This window comes from Pinus tabuliformis, chromosome 5_1, assembly GCF_031772625.1.
Source record: "Pinus tabuliformis cultivar Carrire ecotype Pingquan chromosome 5_1, CPIR1, whole genome shotgun sequence".
Classification (NCBI taxonomy): domain Eukaryota; kingdom Viridiplantae; phylum Streptophyta; class Pinopsida; order Pinales; family Pinaceae; genus Pinus; species Pinus tabuliformis.
In genome coordinates, this window is record NC_142305.1 from 231,311,572 (window position 1) to 231,327,070 (window position 15,499).

A 15,499-nucleotide genomic window follows, 5' to 3' on the forward strand; every position below is an offset into this window, starting at 1 on the left:
CCATGTCTGGGGTTAAGCATAGTAGAAGTGGTTATCTGGCTTGAATATGCATCATTCCTTCCACTCATCCATTTACAACATTTTTTTGAGTTTGTAATGTTCCCGAGCATCTTTGAAATACAACTTAGGAGAGTTTATTGGGGTGATAAAAATGTTGTTGGACCTTGCAAAGGGGTGCCATACACTGAACCGGTCCATGATTATGAGGAAAGTGAGGATGATCTAGACTAGATCTACAAAATAATAGTGCGAGATCAAGATTGGATCAATCCAACGACAGTTGGAAGGATTGCATGAGATTGGGAGAGTTCTTGCACCTCTGATCCAGATGAAGAGCTGGAGCATTGGAAGAATCAATTGCATGAAGTATCTACACTGCATTGCAACATGATGACTAAATCATTGTGATGTGTTTCGTCAGAGGTAAGAAATTTTCCTTATTATGATGGTTTAACTTACGTGGGTAATTTTTTGGATGCATTTGAGCATGAAGTCCCTGAGAATCACTACTTGCAAGCATTAGATCTAGCACTGGGTACACACAAGGATAGCTTTGATGGATGATGAGATTATAGAAGAATGATGAGATTGTGGTTTGGTCGACCTAACCTTCGATTAATTGAGAAATATGATGGGAGGGATGATTTGCACGATCACCTAGCGAAGTGGACTAAAGCGTATGGAATGGAGTTACAGTAGGAGTGGGTACACTTTTTTTGCCATATGTTAGACACAATCCCCATGAACTGGTATTTGGAGATAGAGCTCCGCCATGGCACAACGGAGTGGGATATATTGAGGGAAGGGTTCTTAATGATCTTCAATTTTGAAGATGGGTTTGAGAGCATTGATGAAGCTCTATAGGAGGTGAAGGCAGTGGTCTTCAGAATACCACAAGAACCTCTGGAATGGTTCCAACCAGATTGGAGCACCTAGCTGTGCCATGCGCTGGAATGTTATAATGTGACCGTTGAGGAGGAGAATGAAGATCCAAGAAATATTAATATTCTAGAGGCTGAAGGGAATCATGAAGTCGAGGGCCTGCAAATAGAGAACTTGGACATCACCGCGTTGTTGAAAACTAAACAAATAAACATTGGGACTGAACCAAAACTGAAGTTTGCAAAAATTAGGGATTATTGGGACGACACTACTGTGGATAAGGTTGTTGAGTTACTCCACGAATATAAGTATTTGTTCCCTACTAAGCTTTTGGACTTGAAGGGCATAACAGGATACTTGGGCATTATGAAAATCGCTCTAAAGTTGGATGCGAAGGCTGTTAAGTAGAGGTCGTATCACCTGAATCCTAAGTATAAGGAAAAGGTTCGCTTGGAATTGGATAATATGCTGGCAGTAAGCATCATAGAACCAGTGGAAGAGTCCGATTGGGTGAGCCCCATGGTGGTACAGGAGAAGAAACAGAAGGATGAAATAAGGATTTGCATAGATATAAGGAAGTTTAATGATGCATGTGTCCATGATCCATTCCCGACACCGTCTATAGATGAAGTATTAGACAACATTAGAGGGCAGGCGACCTACTCATTTATTGATGGATTTTTTGGGTACCATAAGACCAAGATTGCGCCAGAGGATAGGAGAAAAACAACCTTCACAATGGAATGGGGTTGTTTTCAATACACTGTGATGCTGTTTGGACTCAAGAATGCGCCTACGATATTTTCTCGCATAGTCATCACGATGTTCAAGGAGTTTATTCATAAGTTCTTGGAAGTATACTTTGATGACTAGACAATGTTTGGGTTAATGAAGCACCATGTAGCAAGCCTATGCTTGATGTTGGATACGTGTCGCAGGTACCATATCGCACTGAATCTGAGGAAGTGTTTATTCTATGTTCCCTTTGGAATTTTGCTGGGTCACATGGTATGCAAGCAAGGATTGATGGTGGACCCTGTAAAGATTGCAGTGATAGTAAATTTGGAGGCCCCAAGGAGCGTTAAGTAGCTGCGCGCGATGCTGGGACATATAGGATATTACAGGAAGTTCATCAAGTCTTATGCTCATATTACCGCACCCATGGAGAAACTGTTGAAGAAGGACACTACATTCTATTGGGACAAAGAATTCCAACATAGTTTGGACATCTTGAAAGAGAATATGGTCACCACACTGATCTTGGTCTTCCCTGATTGGAAGAAGGAATTCCATGTACATGTCGATGCTTCTTGCATTACGTTGGGTGTAGTGATAACACAGGCCGGTGAAGTAGAAATGGACCATCCTATAGCCTTCGCAAGTAGGAAATTATCGAAGGCCAAGAAGAAGTACTCAACGACGAAGCATGAAGGATTTGATATGGTGTATGTGCTTCAAAAGTCCAGGCACTATTTGTTGAGCAGACATTTCAAGGTGTACACAGATCATTCTTCCCTAAAATACCTAGTCAATAAGCCTGTGTTGGGGGGAAGATTTGTCGATGGTTGCTGCTATTCCAGGAGTATGACTTTGAGGTCATTGTGAAGCCAGGAAGGTTGAATGTAGGATCTAACCATTTGTCACAGATCGAAACAGGAGAGGAACCTACTAATTTGGAGGAAGGGTTGCGAGATGTGCAACTCTTCGTGGTGCACATAGCGAACAATCATTTTGTAGATATTATTCACTTTTTGGCTACGGGGATGTCACCGAAAGGGTATACAAGTCAGAAAAAGAAGGAAATAGTAGTGTGCGCGACAGACTTCTTAGTGATTTCAGGACATCTGTAAAACATGGGTGCATACAAGATATTGCAAAGATATATGCCAGATTTTGAGAGAAACAGAATTCTCACTGAAGCTCATGGAGGGGTTGCAGGAGGACATTATTCAGGAAAGGTGACTACGCAAAAGATTTTGCATGCACGTCTATGGTGGCCTACATTGCATAAAGATTCCAAAGCGTATTGTAGGTCATGTGATGCATGTTAAAGAACTGGTAGACCATTGTGACGGGACGAGTTTCCACTGAATCCTCAAGTATATTTGCAGCCATTAGAAAAATTGGCGATTGATTTCATTGGGTTGATTAAGGCCCCAGGGAAGAAAACTAGTGCGCGCTACATCATCACCACGACAGAGTATCTAACTAGATGGGTAGAGGCACAACCGGTTAAAGATTGTACATGGGCTACATCAGCGAAGTTCTTGTTCGAGTATGTCTTAACCAGATTTGGCTACGCAAAGGTGTTGATGAGTGATCGAGGTACTCACTTCCTAAACGAGAAAATCAACGCGTTGATTGAGGAGTTCTAGGTCTATCATCAAAAGAGCACCCCATATCATCCACAAGCTAATGGAATAGTTGAGACCTTTAATCAGATCTTGGAGAACGCACTGATGAAGATCTGCAATGCACAACATAATGATTGGGATGTGCATGTACCTACAGTGCTATGGGCATATAGGACTACTTGCAAGAATCTGACAGGACAAATGCCATTCAGATTAGTCTACGGTGTAGCAGCTGTAATGACAATGGAGTATATTATAAATAGTCTACTCATAACAACTTTCACAGGTATGGCAGATCGCGAAGCCTTGTAGGAATGGATCGTGCAGCTGATGGAGCTTGAAGAGGATCAATTCTTGGTTGGATTCCATTAGCAAGTACAAAAGGAACATGAAAAACCCTGGCACGATCGTCACATCAAGCTTCGCACGTTCAAGGTAAATGACCTGGCATTGTTATATGATAGTAAGTTCACTAAGTTTCCAGGTAAATTTCAGATGCATTGGCTGGGGCCGTATATTATCAAAGCAATTACAGATGGAGGCATAGTTCAGCTCGCGAAGCTAAATGGGGAACCTTTTCCGAGTAGAGTGAATGGAAGCCACTTGAAGTTGTATATAAAGGATCCTGCCCAATGACTATATGGCGGTAGGACAGTCTTAGTGCTCCAGGCAGTTGCAAGGCAACATGGGACTATAAACTACACTGCCAAGGTTGGCGGACTACGCAGCAGGCGGGTTGCACGAAAAATGGTGAAATGGGAATATAGGAACTTGCGCTATGGAGGGAGGTGTCGCGCAGCACAGTAGGAAAGTGACCGTTGGAGTCACTGTTCATGATTTGATAGCTAGAAGATGGTTAAGGGGAGTGGGATGGCAGCATTTAAGGCCAAAATCTTTGAAGATATGCCGCCAAAATAGCATTAATGGTCGAAATTTGGGGGGAACGATCGGATTTGAATTAAAAAACCCCTATAAATTACGTGTTCCAGTCCAACAGAGAACACTTTGCACACTTGGAGCTTTTTCTAATTTTTTTTGTCTATTGCTTATGAGCTGAGCATTTTGGGAAGATTTATTTGCCCACACAGATGTTTCTCTTGAAGCCCGTGAGCTATTTATGGAGAGGATGATTGCCACCAACCCTGCATAAGATTTGAGTGTAGGGGCCACTGTATCCGACACGCTAGGCCCTGAAATTTCCAGTGTTGAAGCTATGCCTTTGGTGCCCACGACACCGAGGTGGTCAAGACCGAAACAATCCATGGAAAAGGAGAAGCAGCAGAAGCCGGTATAGATATGCGCTTCCCCTAGGAAGCATACCAAGACACCTGCACAAAAAAAAGACAAGAAACCAGTGAAAGGCAAAGAGAAGGTTGTAGACTTGGAGGCAGGAGAAGGCTAGGGAATCGAAGATGTTGATGCCGAAGTAGTGGAGCCCATCACAAAGCTCCCTCAGTATATCCCTCTAAGGAGAGGAAAGGAGAATATTCCAAAAGACCTGGACTCTGAGAAATTTGTCATTTCCACACCCCTGCTACCTGAGCATGTGCCTTTTGAAGGCCTGTAGGTCGTGTGAGTCCCGTTACTGAAGATGGAGGACTGGGATTTAGTGGATCACGCTAAGTTCCCACACTTAGTGATGGATAACTTCATGAAGCATGCATACTATGAAGGCATAGGTGTGACAGCATTGGAAACATAGGAATGGGGCCGTGGTGTTGAGCAATCCGAGTTGCATGATGTGTGTTTATGGCTAGGAGGGCCTATACCCATCACTGATATGCTAGTGCACAAGATTACACACTTGCCGCACGAAGGGCTGAATCCAGTGAAGGAGTTTGGCAGAAAGATAGGAGAGAAGGAGCTGGCTGAGTGCATGAAAAATGATTATAAACTTGTAAAGAAGGCATGATGGTATTCCATCATGTCAATAAACAACCCTGTAGTTCAATTGGCCGCGCAAATATTTGCTGGCAAGATGATGAGGAAGTGTCACATAGATGAAGTTTTGGCACCTATCATATCTCTAACAACTCAGTGCGTGAAAGGTGTACTATTCAATTGGTCTAGGTACCTATGCCAAGAATTCGTCATGAATTGCCGCGAGGCACAGGATGAGACCAAGCCATTCCATTACACTTGGTTGTTGTTATCTATTGTTCTAGTTGCATGGGAGCTGCAGGAGGACAACTAGTTTCCTTCGTTTGAAGAAGGATTGTTGGAGGCAACGCAGTATGCCTCCCTCTAAGATACGAAGGATCCTGCACGCGTCATAGAGACAAAGATTTTTTGGGTCTTGATAGAAGAAAGTCTCCACATGGCAGTTAAATAGCGCCCAAGGTTGTCCCCAACCTTGCATACAGAGCTGTCAGCCTACAAAACTTTCAAGGCTGACTTCCATTGGGTCTATATATAGGCAGGGAAGGATCCCACCCATAAGTGGTATGACATGCCTTACTTGGTAACACATTCCGATGTGCAAGAGGTATTGTCGCATTGGCTAGCCGAGTGGCGCGCCCCTTCAGATTTAACTACTAGGCCAAGCATAGATGTAGAGAGTGCGACCGCAAAGAAAAGGAAGGAGGCAACCAAGTAGGCTACGCAGAACTTGGCTGCACAAAAGAAGAAATATGCTGCAGAAAAGGCTTGGGTTGAGGAGGAACACGCTGCCAAGGAAAAGGCAGAGCAGGAGTAGTGCGAGACCCAGAAAGGTGAAAAGTCACCTTCGACAGTAATGGAAATAGAAACAGGGCAAGGAAGTGGAAGCAGGGAAGGGAAACACACCCCCTTCATGGTGAAAAGGTGAGAATTGGAACAACAAGCTGGGTCAAGGAAAAAGCAGAAGGCGCACAAAACACAGGTTGAGCCCCTGGTGCTCACAGAAGCCGATCTGATGAGATCGGTGGTAAACTCAGGGACTTCGCCACATAAGTATTGCAGTAGTTGGAATAGCAATACATTTATAACTTGGGAGGAGTGTAGAAGGATCTTTGTGAGTTTAATCTCCAAGTAACTAAGCTCCGAGAAGATGTCGACAAAGTGAGTGGCGCAGCGGGTAGTTCGGCGCAAGAACAAACTACTGGTGCAGAGCTAGTTCTATGGCTGACAATGGATGTGTGAGTCTTCCCCTTTCCTACAGGTTTAGTATGCGCTGAGATCAAGGCACAATGTGCTCTCCCTGATAGCATCCTGAAGATGGGTGTAAACCTTGTTACCGGGAAAAGTGTCTACTTAGAACTGCTCTATCCCACTAAGGTGTGACAGCTACCTTAGAAACAAACAGAGAAAACTACTTTTGTATCTCCTTTATGAACTATAAACAAAGAGGAATAGGAAGAACCAACCTGTGTCTTGCGCTAGTCCTTTGATCCAATCTCTCTCCTCTTTGATAGCTTCCAGCTACCTGCTCCCTTACTTGCCCAACTTCACCAAGTACCTGTAAGATCACAGAAGAAGGAAACTATACAAAGACATGGATTTATATTCATAAATAACTTAGGATCAGATTTAAGTTAACCATACAAATGTAACAAGCATCAATGATACAAAAGCATGGAGAAGAAACTCAAATAGTTTTTATTGATATACAAGAAGATCCAGGAGGAGTTACAACTGATGATTCCTGACCCAGCATCAACCTCCTAGCAAAGAAGCCCCTCTTCACCTCCAACAAAGCATAGATCACCCAATTCTCTGATATGTGTCTCAAAACCAACATCAATTCCTTACAATGTGCAAAATTCCAGGCTCTGGATCTCTGGAATGAGGGATCCATATATAGATGTATGCAAGGAGGATGAGTCAGCTTGTGATTTGATTAGTGGCTTCTCTCTGTCAGTTCTTGCTTCCACTTGGAGACTGAAGGCCTCTTACTCATCCTTGGTCGAATTCAGTGAGGCAAGTGTCATAGGAGAAGATTCTGGAAGCTTCCATTGTCTCTCCAGCTCGCGGAATGACACTGCCATTTGTCATTTCCCGCTCAACGCACCCTGGTAGTGCATTTAGGTGCATTGCAGCTAGTGGATTTAGGTGCTATGCAACGCACTTAGCTAGTGGAGCAGCTGAAATGATCCTGTTTTGACTTATTCTGAGCAGTTTCTGGTGGAGAACTTCTGGGAGAAGCTGTAATTTGTTGACCTTGTTCCTTTAGGGGTTAGAAAAACACTTTTAGGGACTTAGGAGCCCTTGGTTTATGGACATTTCATGCTTGGAGTTGTAAGGCACAAAAATGTCTATAACAGTTTCCCCCTAAAGTATGAGGCCGTTTATCGGGTGAAATGCTTTATTATGAGGATCCGAAGTTCTTTCAATGCTGGGAGGAGACCTGTAATAAGATATAATACAATACATTATCTTCATACTATTTTCATGATCTAGCTGAGGCGGGCATTCCCATGCTCAGCTTTATAAATTCATTTTCATGTACATAGGACAGACAATCGTCTGATGGTACACTGATGATTCTGATAGAGCCATCATCCTTTTGGTAGGATGATTATCTGTGCTGTAATGATGTACATTTGAATGTCTTTATTTCCCTGAATATATATCGTAGCCCGGATGGACGAAACTAGATCCGGGGTCTTCAATCTCGTCCGATCTTCACTCGAAGTACAAGTCGATCCATGTGAGAAATGTTTTGAAGTCGAACATGGAAAGACATCGCTTGATTACCAGTCAATGATGTAAACTGTTAACAAGCGTGATAGGAATCACCGATAATGATAATGACCCTCAAGGTACTGCAGTACAATTCACGTGGTGTGAATAAAGGACTTGGTGTCGAACACCACGCAAAATCTTTCGGTCGAAGGTCATTGATGTAAACCTGTCGCCGGAAGTGAGAAACTTGCCATTGAGGCATGCGAGCTTCAAAGTACTGAATGGGGTGTTCCTAGACCAACTTATTGGATAATGAGCTGATGTCGACAAGAAGTGATCCATCATAGGAGGGCCTTAATGAATCCCACATCAATGACACGGAACGGAGCAAATGATTTTGATGGAGGTGAAAACAATCTGATGATATATGGTTCAGGGTGGCGGTCATGAAAGAATGGAGTATAATGTATCGTAGTGGGCGGGACACAGGTGGCCTTTCTGGATGACTTCTCTTGAACATATCGACGACATTGATGTGATGGATTGGTAGCATTAACCCCAAATGTGGATGGTATGGCATGACCATGGCGATGTGACCGGTGAATGAAACAACCCAACCCGACTCGGGCACGAAGCGGAAGTGTCATGTTCAAGAGTGACTTGCTACCAATAAAGATTCTTTTGAGTTTTCTTCCCAATTTTTCCCCAGTCATTGCTGACCAGTACCTCTTTATTTCTGTCAAGCTTGAGGAGGATAACATATGCTTGTTCTATAATTTTCCCTTCGGGCAAACCCATCGCTATGTTTTAACGAGCCTAGCGATAGTGAAACTCGTTCTCGTCTAAAGACAAGTTTGTCGCTATTAATCTTTTTAACGAGTTTAACGACAAAGATAACTCGGTCCTTTTCATTTTTAGAGAGTCTGAAAAGGTACGTAAAGGTAACTCCAAAATTCCTTTTTTGTCATCTAATCCCTTAAGTCCGAAAAAGTATAAAACAATACAGAAGGGATGAATTTTCGATAGCTTTAACGAGCCGAACAAAACAAGCGCTCAATCTTTTTGTGCAATAATCCCTCAGGTCCAAAAAGATTAAAATCTAGATGAGGGATAGCACTTCCTGTCCCTTTAACGAGCTGGAAGGCCAAGGACTCAACAATCTTTTAATATTTTATGAGTCAGTTGAAAAGAGCTTAAAGAAGACTCGTCTTTTGAGGAACAAGTGATAAAATAGGTAGCAGCTGATTCCAGGTAAGGTTTGGAATTTTCCAATCACGACAGTGTCTCAAGGATGGCTAGTGAAATCACTCTTCACAGCTGTTCCTCAAAATGGGTAAACAATCAAATGGAGGTGAATGATCGGCCAATAAAAAGTGGAGGTGACGGTGCAAACATGACCAAGGCTTTAATGGCTGAAGTACTACATTCACGGTGGTTATTTACCGGGGAATAGTTCATTTTTTAACGAGCTTAAATGCGGGTGGAAACATTTGCTCGGTCCGGGTTTATTTTTTAACGAGCTTGAACCTCGCGGTAACACTGCTCGATTAATCCAGTCATATGATAAGAATGTCTCATATAAAAACGGCAACTTTTAGATTTTTGCCTCGCATCCTTTCTTTATGTAAGTTAGGTGACGACTAATCCTACGAGTTTAAAGGGTTAGAGGTCCTAAAAATTTAAAAAATAAATAGTCGCCCATCGCTTGCACTCCAAAAGGTTTGCATGCCCCCAGGTATAAAACAGAGTTTCAAGGTTACCTCTACTTCCATCCGCCAAAACATTTGTTTTACTGAGAGAGGCCTACCTCTTACAGGTTACCCAAAGATTGTTTTATTCGCGGCGCAAACAAAACACTTCGTCGGCGATGTCTACCGAGATAAACAAAGGTGAGCGACGATGCCCACCAACTCACATAACTTTGACAAAAGAATCTTGTTCTAGAATAACCCCCTCTTCCAATCACGGATGGGGGTACAGACTAGTCATATTCTCCCGCGGAAACCTACCCTATACCCGAAGTTTTCCTGCCGAAGCAGACCAGGGTGCATGCCCCCTGGGATTCAGTCATGTCCTCCCGAATTACTCGCGCTCATCGGGTGGACGGACTGGAGATTGAGACATTTCTTGCGTGAAAAGACCATTCAGTGATGGTATATGACTATTTGCTCTGTATGATCCGGGAAATGAAAGCTGGTCCACGAGCTTGACCACTCTTCCTTCGTACGGAAAACAAATTACGCTAAAGAGTGAGGAGACAATCGCTCCCATGCAATAAATATAGTCTCGTCCAAGGAGTAGGTTATAATCCAAGGGTCCTTGAACTACCATTACGTTCATGCGAACTGTCTTCCCTCTCAATGTTATGGGCACATTGGGAAGGATCCCTAAAGGTCGACTGGTTCCTTTATCAAAGCCTGTCAGATTTCTCATCTCAGGCAAAAGCGATGGTGAACCAAGCGCTTTCCAAGCAGTTGAGGAAAGGATACTCACAGAAGCCCCCTCATCTATGATGGTACCAGCCATAACCATTCTATATATTTGAACGATAATTCGGAATGGTATGCTTGCTGGTAAACGGGGTTTGCGTAGTTGATTCCAGTCGAAGGAGACAACTAGGTTGCTTGGAGGTGGGACCGAATAGACAACCGGGTACGGCTCTGACGAAATTCCTTCCTGCGGTAAAGGAACGGGTAAATTGCCCCCATGTTCGTCGGAGTCTGTGTTTATGAAGAGAATTTGGACGGTGTCATCTTTGTTCTCTTCAGTGACTGTATCATCTGAAGATAAAACCTCTGAAGGCAAGACCGGGTCAACTGCCGCCTCGACCTTTTGACTTTCGTCTGGTATGGATCTAGATGGTTTATCTTCAATGATAGGTGCTTCAGCCGACCACCTGAGCGGGCCAGCTGGATTTTCAACTAATGACGGACTCGGCAAGAGTTTTTTATATCCAGGAGGAAGTCGTAACGGTGAAACCGGACGATCATCCAAAACTCTTTTAGCTTCGTCTAAGAAGGGACAATGGTGGACGACATGATTGCCTTCGCACAGTTTACAAGGAAATCTAGCTTTCCCTTTTTGTCCTGCACTTTCACTAGTTGACGGTGTGTTTTCAACATGATCATCAGAGGTTGACAACACCGGGTTGTGCAAACGAGGAGACCAGTCCCTTAGTATCCGAGGGATGCAAGGACAATCTCTGTGAAAGTGGTCTCCTTTGCAAATGACACATGGCGATTTAGGCCTAGTCGGTGCAGTGTGGATTTTCGTTAGACGAAACTCGTTTTCCCCCATTTGCTTTGGCTCCTTCTTCTTCTTCTCTTTCTTCTTCTTTTCCTTCTTCTGCTTAGGAACTTGAATTTTGGCTTTACCAACCCTATCAAGCAAAGAGGAAGGAGGAGAGGAAGAATTAGAGGAAGTAGAAGGCTGGTGGGCAACTATAGACTCGTCTAATTGCTGATTCGATTGTTCAGGAATAGTGGTGTTCTGAACGACAGAGGTTGAGAAGAGCCATACAGGAAAACCAATTGTCAGTCGTGGAAGCGACAATGTGGCCATATGGGGTGCACCAACATCTCCACAAGAGGAGAAGGGACTAGGATTTCCACCAAGGGGAACTCCTTGGTTGGTAGACTCCATTTTCTCAACCCAAGATCAACGTAGGAAAGGGGTATGAATATTCCGTTTAAAATAAATTTTTATACACTTTGACACAGCTTGTTTTTTAAGTTTTTAAGAGTCGAGAAAAAACAAAAGATGACTCTAGTCTCCTTTGATTTTTAATGAGCTTGAAGTGACAAGTGCTCAGATGGACCTTTTCCGTTAAAGAGTCTGAAAAGGAACGAAAGGGACTGCTCTGGAGGTCTAGGTAGAGGGAGTACCAAACCAATCGCAAAACTGCAGAATACTTTTTACGGTACGACAGTCAATCTTCCCGAATGCTGTGTTCAGTGCATTGTGATCAGTAGGGCGGCCGACACGACTTCCTATGGATAAAGGATTTAAGCCTATAGGGGTCTCCCAAAATATACTCGATGGTACGTGGGAGCACAAGTCCGTACTGGCACTTATCGTTTCAAAGTGGAGGAATCACCCAACCATCAGTGAGGACAACAGTTACCAGGCTTTACGACGCCGGAATACGTCTCTAGCCTAGACCTCTAAATGTTGTGCGTTAAGTTCCAAAGCGTTGTTAGATTTGTTAGTGTCAGTCTTTCCAGCCTTCCTCCAGTGATCAAATATGCTCTTACAAAGTGGTCTCAGAGTGTCAAGGTCAAATTTTGTCATTTCAAAGAGTTTTCAAGCAAAATTTGGTCACTAGGCATTAGGTCTAGGGTTTGCTTTCACTCCTTCTAAAAGTTATCCAAATGTCGGTCCATGTCATCATTCAGCTGAGCCTATCATCATTCAGAGGGTTGTCATCATCATGTCAAGTTCCATAGGGTCATTTTACAGCTTATCCATGCTTCAGTTGCGCCTAGGTAAGGTCATTTCCCTCTCTTAGGGTTTTGAAGGCAATTTCTCTTGGACGGTCAAATCAGCGGCAAAACTTGTTTCCTGATGTTCATACACCTTCCCTTATCCTTAAAGTACCTTACCAAATGCTTCCCATCACTGAGATTCCCCAAATTCCTCATTTTCGCACAAACCCTAGTTTCTAGCTACAACCTGGCAATTTTCTAGGTTTGGCCTGTGTTTTTCCCTTTTGGACTCCTTCCCCTCGCTCAATCTCTGAGATTCCACTTTTCCCTGCTTCCTAACATCCCTCTCCACTCCCAAAAATTTCCCCAAGAATTTAGAAGCCCCCTATCCCCTTCATTTCGCTTCATTTCCACGAAATTCCTTGCTTCACACATCGGGATCAGTCTCACTCAAAAGCCGTTTCAGAGCAATGAAAAATGAATTTTGGAAAAATGAGAGAGGTTTTTGTCCAAAACAGGCCAAGGAAGAAAAACCTCCTTCACTTTTTGCACAGGTGTCATGGTTTTAGAGAAATGTCAAAATTACAATCGCCAGATTCAAGGGCGGTTGGCCAAGGCACTAAAACGACGAAAAAGGCCCGATCCCCTCCACATCTTGGCTGAGGCTTCCTTGAAGGATAACGATATTAAATGACCTCACTACAGCACAAGTTTCAAAAAATTTGAGCATTTTTGGTCACTTATGAATTTTTGGGCAAAAAACAGGTTTTTCTCCTTGATAGGTCGCGCGCCGCGCGTGACCTATTCGATGGGCAACTTCATTTTGGGAAAACTCAGCATTTCTGGATTTTTCATGCAAATATACACTTTCTCAGCAATTACCAAGAGATTTCATCAAGTTTTGAACCTCCAGAAGGTCAAAAAACATGCAAAAATTGACTTTCTGCCACCTTTTTGACAAACAGGGAGCAGTCTTGGGCGATTGCAATTTTGGAGGGGAAAATGGCCACCAAATTTAGAAATTCCAGTTGGGTTAGAAAGTAGACATCTAGACCTTTCCACCAAGCCCACGTTTGCCTCATTTGGACACCTGGAAGTGCGTCAAACGGAGCTCCAAAGAAGCGTGACCTATCAGGATTAGGGCGCGACCTATCAGGCAATTTTCATAATTTTTCACCTACAGCTCAGGAATTCGCCCAGCTTTGGCCAGTTTTGACTTGGGATGGAATTTTTCACCCTCTTTGATGTAATTAATGTATTTTCATGTTGATATGACACTTATTTACCTATTCTAGAAGATTCATTCATGAAATAGCAAACATTTAATGAATGAATTGGTTTCCTAGCTTATAGAGGCAAGTTGTTTTGACTGCCTAGATTTTAGTGCTCAGTTTAGAATTAGTTGAAACAGCTCCTAGAAGGATGAGCTCGACCCCTAGAGGTAAGGAAAGATGTTAGATTGCCTATATTATGTACTTTCTTGGTCATTTTCATGGTTGGACTCTTGAGGGAGAAAGCTCTTTTGTATTATTCATTGTATCTCTGCAATTTTGGCAAAGGAAGAAAGACGAGGGTTTTGCAGTCCTTTTTGGGATGCCTGTGGTTACATGTATTGATGGTGTGCTTCTCTTTGTACTTGTAAGTGTGTTATGTGAAATCATCCTCTTTCTTTTTCTTATGAAATTAGGCAAATGAAGTGTTAAAGTAGAATTCATGATTTCCATGCTCTGCTTTTAAATTTGCTTAATACCAATGTTTTCAACTGTTTAAGGGGAATTCAAGGTTATTGCTTGCTCTCCTTAACTCCTCACCGGTCATTCTCATCCATCCACCTCTATCAAAGGCATCAATACTGTCTCCTACCTTTCCCCAAAGAACCCCCTGCAAAAACTGTGTCCAATCCCCGCACCTGAAATTGCCATTCCCCAATTTTCCACCAAAAACCTAAAAATCCCAAATCAAACCTCTTGATCAGTTTACTAGCCTAAAATCAGTGTTTCCCTATTGGTTATCTCGCCCATTGAAGATCTTTACCGAGATAAACCGGAGAGAGCCCTCTCTTGCCCCGTAGGGCTAGCTACGAGGCTAAGTGGTTTGATGTTGCCTTGGAGTTTACCTTTCTCAGCCTGAGGTGAAATTTCAAGCGCTAACATATTGGCGATCATACTGGGGAAGAACAAATGGTTTGCTTGTTGATGTGTTTGTTTTATAAGCTACAGACGGAGCCTGAAGTTATGCTAGGTAGCCTTCGAAACGCTTTTGCTTTGCATTAGCGGAAGTAGATAAACGCTGCTTCAGTAAATCTCCGGTCTAGCTTGTAAACGTGACATCTAACTTGTTAATTACCCCAGTACATGTATCAAGTTCAGATCTGATTGTTGATGGTGGACAACGATCAGACACTAGCAAGGCTGAAATCATTCACCTGGCGACTCTAAATCAGTTTCGAGATTAGATCCAAAGACTCCACTGGAGGATGATCCTGACCAGCAAAAACATGAAAGGACAACATGGACAGATCAGGTATTCAAGTTGGAATTGCATCCAAGACATTTTGTTCTCTGTTATAAATTATTTCTTCTCGTTTCCCGAGAATGTAAAGAAGGCTTTGCAAAGTATACTGTATTTGAGAAGAGATCCTCGGCCTGCAGTTGATTCTTTCCCTTTGAAGATTGTGAATAACAAAGATTTGCATACTTTTGAGCTTGATCAAGACCTTTCTTCTAAATTTTGTGATGACCGTCTTCAAATTGATGAGCCCCAAGCAACCAAGACTAATTCAATGCCAGGGGAGACAGTACAACAGTTTTCGGCCAGATTTAATCAAGTTTATTATTCAATGCCAGTTGATATAAGGCCTACTCCTAGATCTGCTCTCTTGCACTATCCGGGTGCCTTTGATCCGGAGATGGAGTTTCAGCTGAGAGAAAGGAATATTGCAACGCTTCATGAGATGCAGAATAGTGCAGTAAATGTAGAGGCTCACTTGCTGATCCGAAGGGCAAGGTTGAAAGAAGAAGAGATGAAAAACATAGATCCGGCCGAATCAACATCTCTAGAGGTGAAGCTTGATATTTTGGTAAGTGCAGTGGAAAAGATGATGGACAGGATCACCACAAGAAATGCTTATGATGTTCAAGCTCATGGCTCGCTGATTGAAGAAGAACAAGTTGCTGATCCAAAACATTTTGTTTCTTATCCTAGTTGTCATAGATCTGATAATGATTGTTTTGTAGA